Source organism: Poecilia formosa, unplaced genomic scaffold (genome assembly GCF_000485575.1).
Source record: "Poecilia formosa unplaced genomic scaffold, Poecilia_formosa-5.1.2 Scaffold268, whole genome shotgun sequence".
NCBI lineage: Eukaryota > Metazoa > Chordata > Actinopteri > Cyprinodontiformes > Poeciliidae > Poecilia > Poecilia formosa.
In genome coordinates this window covers 443544-460098 of record NW_006800207.1, presented here as the reverse complement: position 1 = coordinate 460098, position 16555 = coordinate 443544, and the positions used below count along the sequence as shown (strand labels likewise).

The following is a 16555-nucleotide window of genomic DNA, read 5'->3' as shown; positions in this document are numbered from 1 at the left end:
TTATTTAAAAAAAAAAAAAAAAAAAAAAAAAAAAAAACACCCACCATAATGTCCACTTGTTTTTCACGGGTCGCCTGACATGACGTGTCTCTGGAGTTCGGAGCGTCTCATGTGATAAATTTCCCCAGAGATGAACCACCGGTGACTGCTGGGTCTCCCTGTCCCCACCGACAGAGCTTCAGATGTGATCTCTGTTTACAGCATGTACTGATGGTGTTTGAACTGGTTGTGTGACAACGATGATGGCAACAGAAGAAGGTATAAGAGAAGGCTGTGTGTTCCTTAGCAGCGTTTATGTGCACTTTTGCTGCTGGTATGAAAAAGGTACGATTAAAAAGAGAGAGGAAAATGGATGTGTAAATCCAAACGGTTAATGGGTGCTAGTGATGTGCATTAAAACAATAACGGCATCCATCCTTAGAGACAAGTGATCAAAATCAATAGAAAATACGTCTGATAGAATGCTGATTATTCCACTGAACTCCAATCCAGAACCGCACAGCCTTCTGGGGGACGTAGGCAGAGGTAACCCTTTTGCGGCTCAACCTCACAGCCCATTTAAGCAAGGTTGGTGGCATCAACTAACTCATTGGTTACTTAGCAACAACCTGTTGAGTACAGATTGTCTCATGGGCACATCCACACAAAGGTAATAAACTTTTATGACCACATGCTCTGTGACGCACTGACTCACACAGGAAACAGTGTTCACATCAAGCTATTTCTTACACTGAGCTGATGATCCTGATATCAGCTCAAGCATTCACAATAATACGCAACGTGACTGCCGCGCTCTGTGCAGCAATGGTAGCTGTGCTAGCTGTCCTGGTAGAGAAGAAACGGAGACTACCTCATTAAACATCAAAATAGCTCAGTTTAGTGGTACAGTAGCTACACAGCGCTCATATATCCATCTCAGAAACGGTCATCTCTCTGTTTACATGTATTACAATAGAAAAGAAAATCAATGTATGGTTAATATTCCCTCTATTTTAATGAGTATTTCCATCTACACACACACACACACACACTGCTCTCCCAAGCTATAAACACTGTAATGGCAACGGCAGTGCACAAAGTAAAAGTAGTTGATAACTGATAATGTAGAACTCAATGTGGTACTTTATACTTTAACATCATCAGCTTACCTGCAACAAAAAGCAGCTCAGTTTAGTGGTGCAGCCTCTACACAACGCTCACATCCATCTTATAAACGGTCATCTCGCTGTCTGATAGCGCGATATTTCCCTAAGAATTCCTTTTCTCCTTCGATGTCTTTGTCATTGGTGGAGCGTTACTGACCCCTACTGGTGAATTACTGACATAATTTCCAAACAAAACACAACGACTAAAGAACACACAAAACAAGAAACAATAAATTTTTATAAACCGTTATGCTAACATAGCCTATGTGCCACAATATACCTGACAACAAGAAGGTGTACACTTCAGGACAGTTTACTCTAAATCAGTCTATTTCCTGTAGGAAAAATATGACGTGTTTTCTTATTTAATGTAGTGTATGTCTATAGTTTTGTTTATCACATGTATGAATATTTTTTATACATCTACTTATTGCAAAAACGAGCCATCACAGAGACAGTTTCTTCCCCCAGGCTGTCTCTTTGATGAACGCAATGAACACCTTTCAGTCTAAGCAGACAGCTTCTCCGCTGTGGAACAAATTAAGCATATTGCACTGTCATAACAATTCTTCCTTTTTCTCTCCTATAATACAATATTAAAAAATGGCTGCAAATATATGTGCAGATTGTTCCTTTATTCTTATTTAATTTACTCTAAATCAGAATGAAAATACACTTTATTGATCCCCAAAGGGAAATTGCTTATTTGTTTACAAGCTGCTCCATTCAAAATGTTAAATATTAGCAAATACAAATATAACCTTAAGTAACATAAAAATTACTAAAAAGCATTAAATTATAAGTAATTTAAAATTGACTGAATATAAAATAAATACAATATAACAAGTGTATATGAAAATATTCAGAGTTGGGCAATGTATAGTTTGATTGCTACAAGCAAGAACCTTGTATTTCTAATCTGTGTCTCTACTGTGACCGCTTAAAACCAAAATCAAATTCCTTGTTTGTGCACATAATATTGGCCAACAAATTTGATTCTGATTCTAACTTAGTGACTTATTTAGGTTTTAAATTGTGACTGTTCCGGACATCAATACAAAACTCTTAGGTTATGTCACCTTTTTTCAATAAAACTGAACATACTGTTTATTGAATATCTCAAAGTGAAGATTTGAAAAGTCAGACTCAGCGGCTTACTCATTGGATGAGAAGTCTTCAAAATTACTGGCTATCAATTATTATTACTGGCAGAGTTATGTCACCACCAAACGTTTTACGGTCAGCAGGTGTTTAATTAATGCCTTTTGTTACTCATTAAACACCTGCTGGTTTGGGTGCTAAATAAACACCAGTAGGTGGCGCTTTTAATGATTATTAGGTGTCAGGTGGCAATGGAAATCGCCTCATTATTATTGGAAACAGCTGTCCATATGCTTGCTGTGACAACGTGAAAGGTGGGCTTGGCATTCATTTCAGACCAGAGTTAAGAAGGTATTGCATCAAAATATTTCTAAAGGTTTCAGTGCACATTTAGTTTGTACAAACAGAGGCACAGAGAAGTTGGATGAGGGATAAACAAGGAGCTCACAGCACTTAATAAACCATTATGAGAGGAGTAACACCATTTAAGAAGTTTGGAAAAAAAAACTGCAATTAAAAAACAAGTCTACAAAGGAATCTGATGTGGTCTATATTGTTCGTTTTACTTTGCAAAAGCTGCCACAGGCGGCTTCATCTGAGCAAGGAAAGCTTTTACACAAGCAGACAGGGAAGCTTGTGAAAAAGGGGCTTTATGTGTCCCATTTAATGGACACCAGTAAACAATCTGTTTAGGTTTTCCAACCAAAACATTTTTGACACCTGTTGAAAAGTCTTCACTTGCAAAGCATTTCGGGAGCCGATTTATTTAGCTCGACGTTTTGTTTTGTCTTTAGAACCTGGCGTTATTAAGTGTGTGAGCTAGATGTGTGATGCAGAAGAGGAATTTATCCAGATGGAGGTGACTGATTCATGACTGTCAGCCCAGAAGTGTCAACATGGTCCCAATCAACACTATCAGGTGTGTAAAAGAATACTTTGAAGTTGCTGATATAATGTCAGCAAATGCAGGGAACATTATGTGTCACACATGATCTGAGGCACAACTAGTCTAAACAGGGAAAGCTGTTGTCATACATGGTAGCTACCTCTTCCTTTAGTTTGTTTTTCAATGGATTCTGTTGAACCACATTGCAATCGCAATGTGTCAAATTTCAGCTAATTTTTATCACTTTTTTCAGCTTCAAGTTAATTCAGCAACCATTGTGGGTTTGTCATTCGTTAACACAGGGGTGCCAACAAATTTGTCCACGTGTATATGTCCAGGCATTGAAATACTATTGTAAACAACTAGCTACCTTTTATATTTTTTGTTGCATCAGAAAGGTGCTGGAATTATTTAGGCGTTTCATTGGGCACTAAATTATTGGACTGATTGTAATTTTGCAGTGAAGATGCTCTAGTGTGTCTCGGGACTTTAGCACTGGAGGTAATTGAGGATAAACACATCTCTCACTGTTGATATATATGGTTTTTATTTTTACAGGAAAATATTTTGAAGGGGAGCTGATAAAGACGGAAAAAAATTAACTGAATTTGAAACCATTAACTAAGGAAGGTCTGTATTCTACAGAAGCGGATTAGGGCCACTGGAAAAAAAAAATTAAACACTTCTGACTTTAATCTCAGAATTCTGAGAAAAAAAGTCAGAATTCTGACTTTAATCTGAAAAATAATAATTCTGACTTTTAGAATTCTGACTTTAATCTCAGAACTCTGAGATTAAAGTCAGAATTTATTTTTATTTTTTTTCCCCAGTGGCCCTAATCCTCTTCCATAGTATGCCTTTAAAGGGCATCTGAACATATCTTTTAACTAAGAAAAGATATGTTGTAAACTTTGATGAATACTCCCTAAGGAAAAGTATCACGTCTATGTAATTACAAAACTACACTGAGTTTAGCCAGCCACAGTTTTACTACGTCCATAATTTGATTAACTGGGATGTAAATACTTTGGTGACCATGTGAGTGGGCTACTCTTGATAAATCACTTAGACAATGGAGAGCTTATTAGAGTCCCCTTCCTGTCTTCCTAGAGGTTGGATGTGGGGTCTGCTGTGCTTCCTGTCACTGTTAGATTGGATCTACTCTTCTTGGCGTATCCTAACAAGCGGCTAATGGATTGTTTCTGGCTGTGGCTTTTCAAAAGAGTCATTTGCAGAACTTCTTCAGATGCCACTAATACAAATTCCAATCATCAGTACTGCTGTGCTGTCTGGTCGATACACAAGGGTTCACAAAGTGTGTTTACAAGTCTATAGATGACAACAAATGATGCAGAAATTAGCCAATAAATAATTGAAGTGATTTAAAAAGGAAAATGGGGGCAAACTGGGTAAAAACCACTGCATACAAGTCTTATTTCCATAAGACTTTTAATTACTAATGTCGTTTGTGCTGTGATCCTAAAGATAATACAATGAATTTACAGAGGTTATGAAAGGTCTACCAACTTCCACACATTACCTAAATTATTCATTTGTGCTGCTAGTTTTTCTACGCTACTATAATTGTAGTCATATTAAGGTCAACTAAAGGTGTGTGAGTGTTACTTGAAAATACTGCAAATAACCTGTGTCGGTTAGTACATTATTAACATATTATTAACCAACAAACGGAGGTCATTTGTACAAAGTGTCGTCACTTTTTTACAGGCTCACTTTGCTCTACTAGTTAGATTTTAGAGGTAAGCTGTGACTTATGTTCTGGTTAAGTTTAGGATAAGAAATAGACTAGTGCTGGTTAGGCTTAGGGAAAATGCCTGGTTTAGGCATGAATTCAGTTAATAAAATGTGCAAAGTCCTCAGTTTGTATAGAAGTGCAAGGATGTATGTGTGTTGGGGAGAAAATCCACAATAAATTCAAATATTTCCACCCAGTTCCTGTTTTTTTTAAAAAAACATCAAGTCGGTTGCTGTGTGATCATTCCACCCTGGAAAAAACAAACAAACAAAAAAAAAAACAATTAAACTTTATTACTAAACCCTCCAAATAATCATCACTTGTGTTACTTTGATTACTTTTTTTAAACATCTGGACTATGGGTCCAGATGTTCTTTGCTAGCGTGTCTTCAATTACTCTGGCATAGCTGTGAAATAACCTGCCTTGTAAATGGATAATTTACCATCACCAAGAAAGCCTTACAATTTCCTTCTTATCGACTTCAGTTAGAATCTTATCTACACATTACGGTTTGAGTTATACTTCAATACACAGGTATAAGTGAACTATATATTAGACAGATAGAAATCAGTAACGGAAGAATGTTGCTGAATATCACGTTTGGCGCCACACAGTTATTCTGCTGAGGTGTAAAGTGTGTAAGACGACCACCTTGGCAGAGTTTAAAAGAATAAAACATTGATTAAACAGCTCAGATCTACCTGCAAAGAACATTTTATCATCCATGTTAATTATTCACTAGGCCCAGTGATGTCTCTCTTATAAAAGTGTTTTCCATTTCTAAATCATTTAGCACAAAGAAAAGTGCTGAGAAGAAAACAAATAAGTATCCCCCTGCTTGATAATGGTGAACAAATGCGGTAATCAAAATGACTGCTGAGGGAGCTGGTTTTAAATGGTAGGACTAATAATCCAACAGATTTAAAACTCGCTGATCTCATTAGGAATTCAGCCTATAAGCTACAACTAAATGAGGAATGCCAGAATGACCTCACAGGCTCTTTTATAGCAGGTGCAATGAAGGGGCAGGAGCATGTAGGACTTCAGTTTGATATGCAAATCCTTCTCATCTTTAGGGATGGCAGCCCAGTGGCCGCAGTTGCTGAACTTGATTCATCGTGTCGGATGCATGACAAACTGCTGGCTCATTTAAAGTTATGCTAATCATCATGAGTCGGACCTGTCCTGCAGGGCACGGTTGCAAAATTTCTGCAGTAGTTTGTTCCAGGCTGTGTTCAGGTTTTAGCTTAAGAACTGCTAATCAGCAGTGCTGCAGAGGAACTACATAATTCTACCTTAGTTTGTAGTTAATTGGAATCGGCTTTCAATTATCTAAGAGGACTTGGATCAAGCTTGTACCTCCAAATAATATATGACTGAATAGATTATCAAATGAATGGAATAAATGCAATAGAATACTCTTCTTCCATTTTAAGGCAGCCCCCGTATTGACTTAATTAAATGACATTTTTTACTTTTTCCAATTAGGCTTAAGGAGAATAGAAGGGCTCCAACTAATGATTCTTTTGGTAATCAATTATTCTGACAATTAATTTATGAATTGTATAAAAAAAATTAACCAGGTGAAGCTAAAACTATGCAATTTGGTGAGTTCTGGATAGACCAGATTTACAGGCAAAGGTTGTTTTTTTTTATCAAAATATTTTTGTACAGTTTTGGCTTAATTACTACTCTGAATACATTTTTTTGACAAATGGACTTCTTTTGAGTCTTTATAGTCTAGGTAATGATTAGACAATTATTCATTTACTTAACGATTAATTCACTTGACTTTGTTTCAGGCCCAGAGAATACAACAACTGTAATGCAGGTTGGATCAGCATTATAATTTTTCATCCAAGGGGTATACATTCACACGTGCACATGTTCTTGAAGTGAAGCATTTAATTAATCTCTTGTTAACTAGCACAAGATTCCAGAGGGATCTCTACATACTGCCATGAATATCAAAGCCTTCTCATGAGTCTGAAGATTGGCATAATATAGTTATAGGTCCCAGAAAAATATCTGTAAAAAATGGATAAATAAAAGTTTACATTTTTCATTTTCTTATAATCATATTCTGGTACTAGTATATTCAGCTTCCAAACAAATAATCTAAAGCTGCTTCAGTCTTTCATTTTAAGGTAAAACTAACAAACTACATTACCCTGAATCTCATTTAATGACCTTTGGATATAAGCATATATCCAAAGGTCCCATGTGATCCTGTATGTAGAAGTAGATAAAGACATTGGATGGCAGAGAAGCTACACCAGAGACATATTCTGTGCTTATTACAAATTCTTTTGATCAAAAAATCCATTACCCAGAAAAAAAAAAAACATGGGCTGTGTAGTTTTACCAGAGTACTTCCTTGAAATCTTAATTTTTTAAGGATGGCAAAAACAGCATCCCAATGTAGTTTTGTCTCGCCATGTATTCTGAATGTATTGTTACACCACAAATGTCATTATTTTTTGTAGCTGCTTCGGTACAGTAGTTGACCATCTAAGCGTCTGAGACAGAAAAAGATCTATGTTGTCTCTCCGGCTCCTGCAGCTTGTTTCCCCTTTTGAAAGCAGAGAAACCATTATACAGCCTGCCACACTGTTTCCATATTAAGTACAGGTTGCTGCCACTCACAGCAACACCAGCAACATGTGGGGGCAGACTGCCGCCGAGCCCTTCGATTCATCTCCACTGACAGCTTCCACATTCACCTTATTGAGCTACATGAAAAGGTTCTCAGGCCAGCTGTGGTGTTTGGAAAGTGTCTGCTTGTTGTTGTCCTCGCTCATAGGAAAGAAATCTGACATCCACTGCTCATATACAGATCACATACCAAGGTGCTCAGTTCACCACTGATCTACTGGGAGAGGCTGCTTTACAGTGTTTGGCAACTCATTAGTGAAATGACAGCTTGAATTAGAGACGCGTCCTCCTTTGAGAGACTTTAAAGCTTTAGCGGGTTATATTTTTTAATAAAATCTGTTGCTGTTTTAATTAGATCAGTGTGTGTCTTTTCAGGTCTCTTCAGGCAGCCTTCTATATAAACATGGCTTTACTGTTTGTGTGGCCTGATGGGTAAAACTGTGCACAATTTTAAAGTATGTCAACATGAAAAAGAAATCAAAGGTTCAATGAAAATGCTCAGTTTTAGTACAGTAAATACAGCAGCTCCTCAGGTGTGTGCCGAGTGATTCTCTTCAGATCTGAGCGTGAATGAAGGCGGAGAGGATCAATGATGTCTTTGATCTATTCTCTCGGTTCCAAGAGACAGGCGTCGTAGAAGGGTTTCTTTTTAAGAAGCATTTTAATGTTTTATGTTGGGTTTCCGTTTGAATCTTCCCAGCTGAACGTTTAAAGGAAGAGTGTGTAAAATCAACTTTTTTTTGTTGTTTTATATCATTTTATTCCCTTATCAAAAGCAAAGCTGGAGTATTGCTTTGATTCATTCATGCATGTTTGAGACATCTTTGAATCTCCTTATTCTGCTCCCTGTGCTCCTCCAGACTAGCAGCAGCAATTAGCAAACATATGGTGGAACTGCAAGACTCCTGAGCTTATCCAAAGAACTACTTCGCAATCCAACAACACTCCAAAGAGCGGCTGTAAAAAGCTTAGCGAAGAAACACTGATGACGTGCTGGAGGCGTGAGCGTCGGAAAGTGTAGAAACTTCTTAAAGAGACAGAGGCTCATTTTCCAGGTGTTCAGTTGTGAAGTCAAATTTCTGTTATGTTTGATATATATGGTATTTTTATAACAACAGTAGGTAACATAGTTGATTGTGCTATAAAAAGGCACTATGTATCAGGGAAAATACATAAACTGCTCCTCTGAGTTTAAATTGGCACTATGTGCAATAAATCATCAACTTTCCTCGCGTTAAAACAAACTATGTTTCATTTACTTTGAAAGCTCAGTAAATAATTTAACAAAATGTTATATATTTAGATGCCATAAAAAATTGATCAGTTCTATAAAAATATTGAAAATATGAAGAAATCTTCACACCAGTTACTAAATAAGATAAATTATTCATAGGCCCAATGATCGAAGTAGTGCTGTACAGTCACTTTCTCCATGCAGAGAGCTGGGAGGCATTTAAAGTGAATCAGCCTATAGGATTTCATTATAAGTTTCATAGCTGGAGGTGTAGAAGCTGCTCGTCTGGGAAGAACTCAGGGAGCCGAGGGGATAAAAGAGCAATGAAAGGATCTTCACCGTGAATCAACCGTGCAGGCTGGTGTCCGGCCAACCTTTTACTACCAGGCTGTGAGTTGAAGCTGTTAAGGAGGCCGCCAGACAGATTCAGCAGGACGGTTTGAATTATTCCAGTTGTAATGAAGGACATATTAATGGTAATTAAGGTACCCAAAGGAATGAACGAATTAATGGAATAATTAATGGAGGTTTAGCTGTGAGATTGCAATTTTTCTGAGAGGTAAGGATCTAAAGTGGTGGTCTGGCAGACTTTGTCCGATGTCATCTGACCAGAACAACTTCCGTATGTTTTCTACGTCTCCCTCATAGCTTGTGTGTTGTTTAAAGAAACTTCTTCAGATTTTCTTTCAACAATGTTTTTTTTTTTGTTTGCCTTTCTAGAACAACTACAGCTGTAACTGTTCTACACTTTGATTGGCTTGACTCTGGTTGGGTCACCAGAAGGTCGCCACATTCACAGATGACTTATTTATTTTTGAGCAGGTAAAATTTCAAAGGTATTTTTTTTTTCTCAGATGAAGTTTTTTGCAGGCAGATTTGGTGTAAAATTATTTGATAATTGCACAACCTAAATATTCAGTGTCTAAAAAAAATGTCTGGTTCTAATGAGACTATATTTCTTTCATACTTACTCCTCCTTGGCTCCAAACTAATCATCTCCAACCAGTAAGACTTTCCACAAATCTCACTCTCAGCAATATTCATTCTTGTTAAGCCTCTTCCTCGCAGTGATTCCACTCCTCCACATTAAAAGGAAACCCTCTGGGTCACGACATGTCCTACCACTTCCTGAATTGCAATAAACCTGTTAAACTTTTACCGTTGTTTCTTGAAAGTTTATACGTACATGGATCAGAAAGTTCACCAACAGCTATGACGACTTGCAAGCTTTCCTTTTTATCTGCAGATTGTGGGATCATTTGAAACGTAATTGAACAATTACTTGTGAAAAAAAAAATTCAATTAAATATCTGACATTGTGAATTTTTATGCTCACATACTAGAAAATCTTACATTGATTATTTTCTTTTCTTTTTTTTTTAAAGTGAAAATAATTATATATGAATATAAGTAAATTTCAGTAATAAATAAATAAATAAATAAAGATTGCAAGAAAAGTTGGTCAATTTCTCTGTGAACCCCAAAATCTCAGCCCATAGTTCCTGGAGTTAGCCGTCTCTGCTGCGATACGTCTGTTAGTAATTTAAGACAGTCGCATCTTTGTATTGACCAGGTGCAGGAAGATGGGGAACGGAGATGACAAATTAAATGAGCTTGTTTTCATTCCACAGGAGGAAATGTGATCCAGTCGCCACGGCAACCAAGCCCAGCGGTTTCAGGAATACTCGAGAAATTAAAAACAAGACGTTATGTAAGGAAAATGAAAACAAAAAGAAATTATTATGAGTGTGTCAGAAGTGTGTGCGTTCCGATGTCACTGTGCTCAGATTAAACTGATTGTTGTTTATAATGTTACTAAACAAACGTTGTGACAGCTTGAGAGAAGCTTTTATTGGATAAATTCTCCATGAAAATTGAACAATAATTTAGATGTTTTTTTGTTTGTTTTTTTCCAGTTGAAAGGACAGTGGTGTAATCTAATTGGTTGTGGATCCTTTCAAGTTTAGAGTACAACATAATTCAGATATCCAGCAGCACTCAAAGCACTAATCACACACTCGTACTGCGCTACAACATGGCCAGGACAAATCAGTTTATCTGTGCTAAGAAGGTGCCAAAGCCTCGTAGTTCTTTCTGACCCTTCTTTCCTGATAGATTCTCCCTCCGCTCGGCTCACCGAGCATGAAATCATTCGGGCAGAATGACAGGGTGTTTGGCTGGTGAGCAGGAGCCCAAGATTTGTTTCTCTGTAGATAAACGTTGTTGATTGTTGGCCTCTGCGATTAGGGGGTGCAGAGAGGTTCAGCAATTCTCCTAATCGACAACCCAGTTATCTCTGTGGAGAAATATTAGCTATTTTGTTGCTGATGAAATATTACAAACAAGTTGAAATTATATTTTTGATGGAGTCCCTGCCAGACCAAGAGCAAATTATCGCATAACAGTTTTTTCCCCCCGTGGGTACAGATATTTACAGTAAACATGAGTGGATCAATCCAAAATATTGATAATATCGATACCAAATCAGTACTGGATTGTGGTAAGCTTGATACTTTAGTTTCAGATTCACACTTTTAAGTGAATTTTATTTTTGAAGTTTCTCAACTCTACCTCAAGAGATTTTGTTTCAATTTGCTCTTAAATGATACTTTTTTGCACTTTTACTAACAACGCACACAAATAATGTTAGTACGTTAAAAATATTTTGTAGACACCTAAAAACTTAGTCCAAATTCTCTGCTTAAATGAAATGTTTTTTTTTTTTTTGGACAAATCAGCATTCCATATCCTATTATACATGTATTTTTAAAAATCTTGTTGATAAACTTGTAACTCTGCATTGGGCCAAAAGCAACCAGACAATTGTTGCCAGCATCCTTTATTATTCTAGCCTGTGTTATTATGAGATCAAAGCCAAACGGATGACCCGTCATTGGACAAAATTAAGGGAACAGGGCATGTTTCCCAAAAACATCTATTACAATTAAATTCTCACTCAAACAGTGGCAACAAAGAGACTGTGATTATGATCAAGAGTGGAAATGAAGCAAGGACGTTTGATCTGGGGAGATGCTGTGCAGATGAGATTTTTGTCAACAACTTTTTACTGATGAACCACAAGGGCAACTGAAATTTATTACCATCCCACAAGCTAAAGTTGCTCCTTGAACTCATTCCTTTTTTCCCTGCAGTGGGTCATTCTCTCAGCCTCTGCAGCAAAATGTGCGTTCTATTGGGAATGATCACCAGGAGCACAGCGCCGTGCTTTTTGGAAATGATGTTAGTAAACTAGAAGCTGCTGCTGATGTGTTGCACAGAGATAAGGTCAGAAAGCAAACAATATAAATCATGAGAAGTTATTAAAGGAGAGCGCTGTCAATTATCTTAAAAAGATGAAGCTTTTATGGCTTAGATTCAAATGAGACTCTGCACAGAATGCACCTGTGGTACCGACACACGGCTGCCATTAAAAAATGATGCTGTTTCATATTTAGCGTGTGTATTGCTATGGACTCCAGATGTGGTATTTAAAGGTTGTGTGGCGGGGGTGTAGGTTTCTCAGCCTATTAGGTTTTTATGATAACATTTCAGAAACTATCCAACACTAATTCTGCAGCTAAAAAAAGGAAGGGGCAGATGCACAAGGCTATCAGTGGATGCAAAATCAGAATCTGGGTGTGATCCCAGTTCTGAAAGTAGATGCAATGACAGATATACTCCAAAAATAGCTAAATAAAAACTGTACTGTCCACATTTAAATAAAACATCATTCATGAAGCTAGGGTAGAAGTCACCTATACTTATGTGCAGTATATTTATATACACAACAACCAGAGCAAATATCTCTACACTGTCCAAAACCCAATCTGCATGTTTTATTCATATGGTGCCAATAAGGGATGGAAATTACTTTTGTGCAACAAAAGAAAAAGAAATAAGCGACATGTTGTGCTGCTGGCATTACAAAAAAGAAAAAAGGTTTACGGAATTAGGTTTGTCTTCCGTCAAGGTTTGCCTTATGTTTTGCTCACACTATTTGCTTTATTTCTGCTCAGGATTTGCATCTAACACATGCAAATGTGGAGCAATTTGTATCAATGTTTATCAACTACAAACACAGTGGATGCTAAAGAAGCAGAAAAAAAATGTTTTTCCTTTTCGCTATAAATAATCCTGTTCCTTTAACATTTTTTTTTTCTTTTTGCTTAACTTCAGCTTTATTGGTGCATATTTTTCTCTTGCTGACTTCATTTTAAAATGTTCAACTTCACAACTATTACAATATCATTTAAATTTTTATTTTGTTTTCATTCTCTAGTGATAGTTTTATCTGCTAATTTCAGGTTTTGTTTTCTACTCATATTTTTATGTACTGTAAATCTAACAATTTGTAATTTGTTTTTTTTTATTTCGCTTTCCTAAGAGAGGTTTTACTTACTATGACTGACATTGAGAGGGGATTAAAAAAACGTGGATAGTTATTTATGCTGACAAGTGAATTTAAGTATGTGAAAATTATTTTAATGTATAATACTTTCATGGCAATCATTCAGATATTTTTTCCCAAGGGACACAGACAGAGGACAAAATGAAGAAACTTGCATGAGAGGAGAGAGAACTATGCTGACCAGGCACTGACCTGACCTGGTGTTGCTAAAAACTTTCAGACCAGCATCTGACCGGAAGAATAATGCTGTGATAGTTTGCTAAAGTCAAATTACATTTATTTAATATATCCTGCTCAGAATTTAAAACAGGGAACATCACTGACCGGTAAAAGTCGGTTAGAAACATGGAGGGAATAGTGGCGACAGTTATACAGTAGTGTCATTTTATACAACACTGAAATTAATTGAAGAGGAGTTACTTTTACTTTCACCTCTCTGCAATTTAATTATTTAGCAGTTTTAGTCATTTTTTGCCAAAGTTGTAGCAACAGATTCCTTTAAAGTGCAAAGCCTTGGGTGATGCTCTGACTGAATGCTCAAGGACAGAAACAGGACAAAGCATGACATCTAAACGTTTAAACCCAGTGCATACACACATACAGGAGTGTACCGCAAACACCAGATTTGTTCAGCATCTTGCTGAGAATGCCTCCAGGTGGACACAATGTGATGCGACAGGTGGACATGCGTTTGTGGATCATTGCTGCAGAGAAGAACATCAAAGCTTGTTCAAGACCAACTAGAGTGAGACATGAAGCGTTCCCCCAACACACTCAGCCACGTCCAAACTTGTGCACAGACAAAATCAGTCAAAAAGAAGTCACGTTAACCAGAAGCATCAATGCTGCTGCAGAAAATCCTGTAAAACAGTTGCACCACTACCCATAAACAGATTCAGCTCGAGTTTTTCTTGCTTCTATTTTGTGCATTCTGGTAATTCTGACTTTAGAATCTCTTCAGTAATGTAGCAAAAGACAAGGAAGGCTGAAAAACTGAGATAAAATATTAAAATAAAACAAGTCAAATTGAAATTTGAAAATATACAACAGAAAGACATTACATAAACATGGCCACAGGCAGGAAGTACCTTTTATGTTCAGTTGAGCATGTTCTGCATTAGTCTCTTGTTAAATATGGAGGGTATAATTCATGACAATAAGTAGATTTGACAACATGCTTCCCTCCTTTGTTTGATGCAGATTGGTCAGTTCCACCCACAGGAATAACAAACTACTTTGAATACAATTATTTAGATTTTTGATGTCGTCCTCCCACAGGTTTTCACCCCAGCAGAGCCTCCAAAGAAAACAACACTGGTGACCAGAGACTCATCCTGGGCTTGGAGCCACACATGTAAAGGAGCTGCAGGGGGAGAAATGGGTGGCATCTGTTAAACTCCATGTTTATGGTTTCACAGATTTCCCCATATCTCTCACTTTATGGCTGGAGGAGTGTCAAGATTCCAATATTTTCCAAGATTTTTTTTGTTGAGACTGAAATCGATCAGCAGCATTGCAGTTGCTGGCCTTTAAGTCAGACATTAGTGGTGTGATCCATTCGTCTGACTCATGTTCCCTCATTAGATGCTGAAACCTTTTCTTTCAATTTTATTTCACCCTTTTCCAATTTTCACTTGCCTTTGTTTTGCCCACTCATTTTATGCAATTTTGGTTTCCTAATCTCTTTGGTGACGCAAGGAAAGAGTGAATAGGTGGAGCTTTTGGCTTTTCAAACCTAGATTTTCCTGGAGCATATTTGAAAAGAAGACATGTGTTGCATTTGCAAATGGACACAGTCACATAAATTTTCATTATTGTAGTATTTTTATAAAGTACCAAAAATAGTGTCTGTCTCTTTGATGCATAATTTTTGATTATCCCTTATAACAGGGGCAGTTCTTATATATTTGATGTTCGTAAATGTGCTATACAAAGCAGTCTTTGGTTGTTCCGTGATCTGCTTTTTAACTACTTATATCTACTTGCTCACCTTTACAAAAACGATTTCTAAACTCTTGCAAAAAGAACAATACGAAATCCCATTCCATTTAACAAAAGCTGATTTTTGAATCTGTAGGGTCTGCATTGTCTTTCTCAGTGCTTTAGCACAAACAATGTAACTTTCCTAAACCTGCAATTTTCCAGATTGACCATAATTGAACTATTTTGTGGTTTTGATTTGTAGAGGTCCACCCTGCGGTCGCCTTAGAGAACCATTAGGATGGCTGGATGACTGCGCTCAAGCCCGTCACCCTCAGCAGGGGGCAGCCTTTGTTTCTCCTAATAATCAGTTAAGGTCTTCTTCTACCCACGACCACTCAGTTATCTCTGTCCGTAATAACACAGCTGCCTGAGAAATGTGGCAGGAGCCCCCTCGAAGCTCAGCGCTTTTGGTGAAAACGAGCCAGCAGCCGCTCTTTGAAGACAGGCTGCGTGGAGCATACGACTCTCGAGCCCTCCCAGGGTTTAATGTCTTATTATTTTCCTCAGACAGAAACAAAATGAACAGTTTTGTCAGCGGGGACGCTGCTGTCTTTGTGTCACTTCCTTTAAACGCACAGCAAGAGGGGAGCAGGATGAGAAATGAGGGAAACTGTAGAAAGTCACTTTTGCGTCATTAGCTGGAATCTAACATCTGAGGGTGTTTTCAGAGGATCAGTCATGTACTCAAGGCGAATTATATAGGAGAAAGGATCAGGATGCTCAAACGTAGAGCCAAATATAGAATCACCTCATTATTTCTTTTTTCAGTCACCGTAGCAATGCAGGGGTGTCAGCATATCTGTAGCTCTCCTGCAACACATCGTCGGATTAGGACACTTTGTTCCCTTTAACCTGATTATTTACGTCAGTCAGGGAACTCATTCTGAATATAATCAGACATTTCAGTTTGGGAAAAAAAATAACATTTAAATCAGGCTAATGAGATTTTTTATTTTTTACATTTTCTGACATGTGACTATAGAAGCACCTGGGACTTTCTTGTCTTGTAAATGAGTTGACATACTTAATGTATCAAACTTTTATGTGAAAGTGTTTCATATTTTGTGAGAAAATTGCAGTTGCATAAATGAAGTATGTATACCAATTTTGAAGTGCCACCATTGCAAATATAAAGCAGTTTTTTTTATTGTTTCATCCAACAGCCAAAAATGTCAATGTAATTTATTGGGATATTGTATGACAGGCAAACTAGAGAAGCAGCAAAGAGATCCAAGGACACTCTGGATGAGCTGCAGAGATTCACAGAACAGGAGAAACAGACCCAAAATATATAATCTTGCAGAGTGCGTTTTATTCTCTCTCTCTTTTATTTTATTTTGATATTAAACTTCATATAACAGTTATCATATAAAATGTCTAGTACTT

The 16555-nt window shown here is 37.2% G+C and overlaps 1 long non-coding RNA gene across 1 annotated transcript; it reads left to right on the top strand.

Annotated features, from left to right (window-relative positions):
* Positions 1-2476: 2476 nt before the first annotated feature.
* LOC103150972 (uncharacterized) lies at positions 2477-15904 on the top strand. The gene is made up of 4 exons (XR_477610.2): positions 2477-2560; positions 3041-3165; positions 10410-10489; positions 14465-15904. It is a non-coding gene; the product is annotated as an uncharacterized LOC103150972 (long non-coding RNA).
* Positions 15905-16555: the final 651 nt, after the last annotated feature.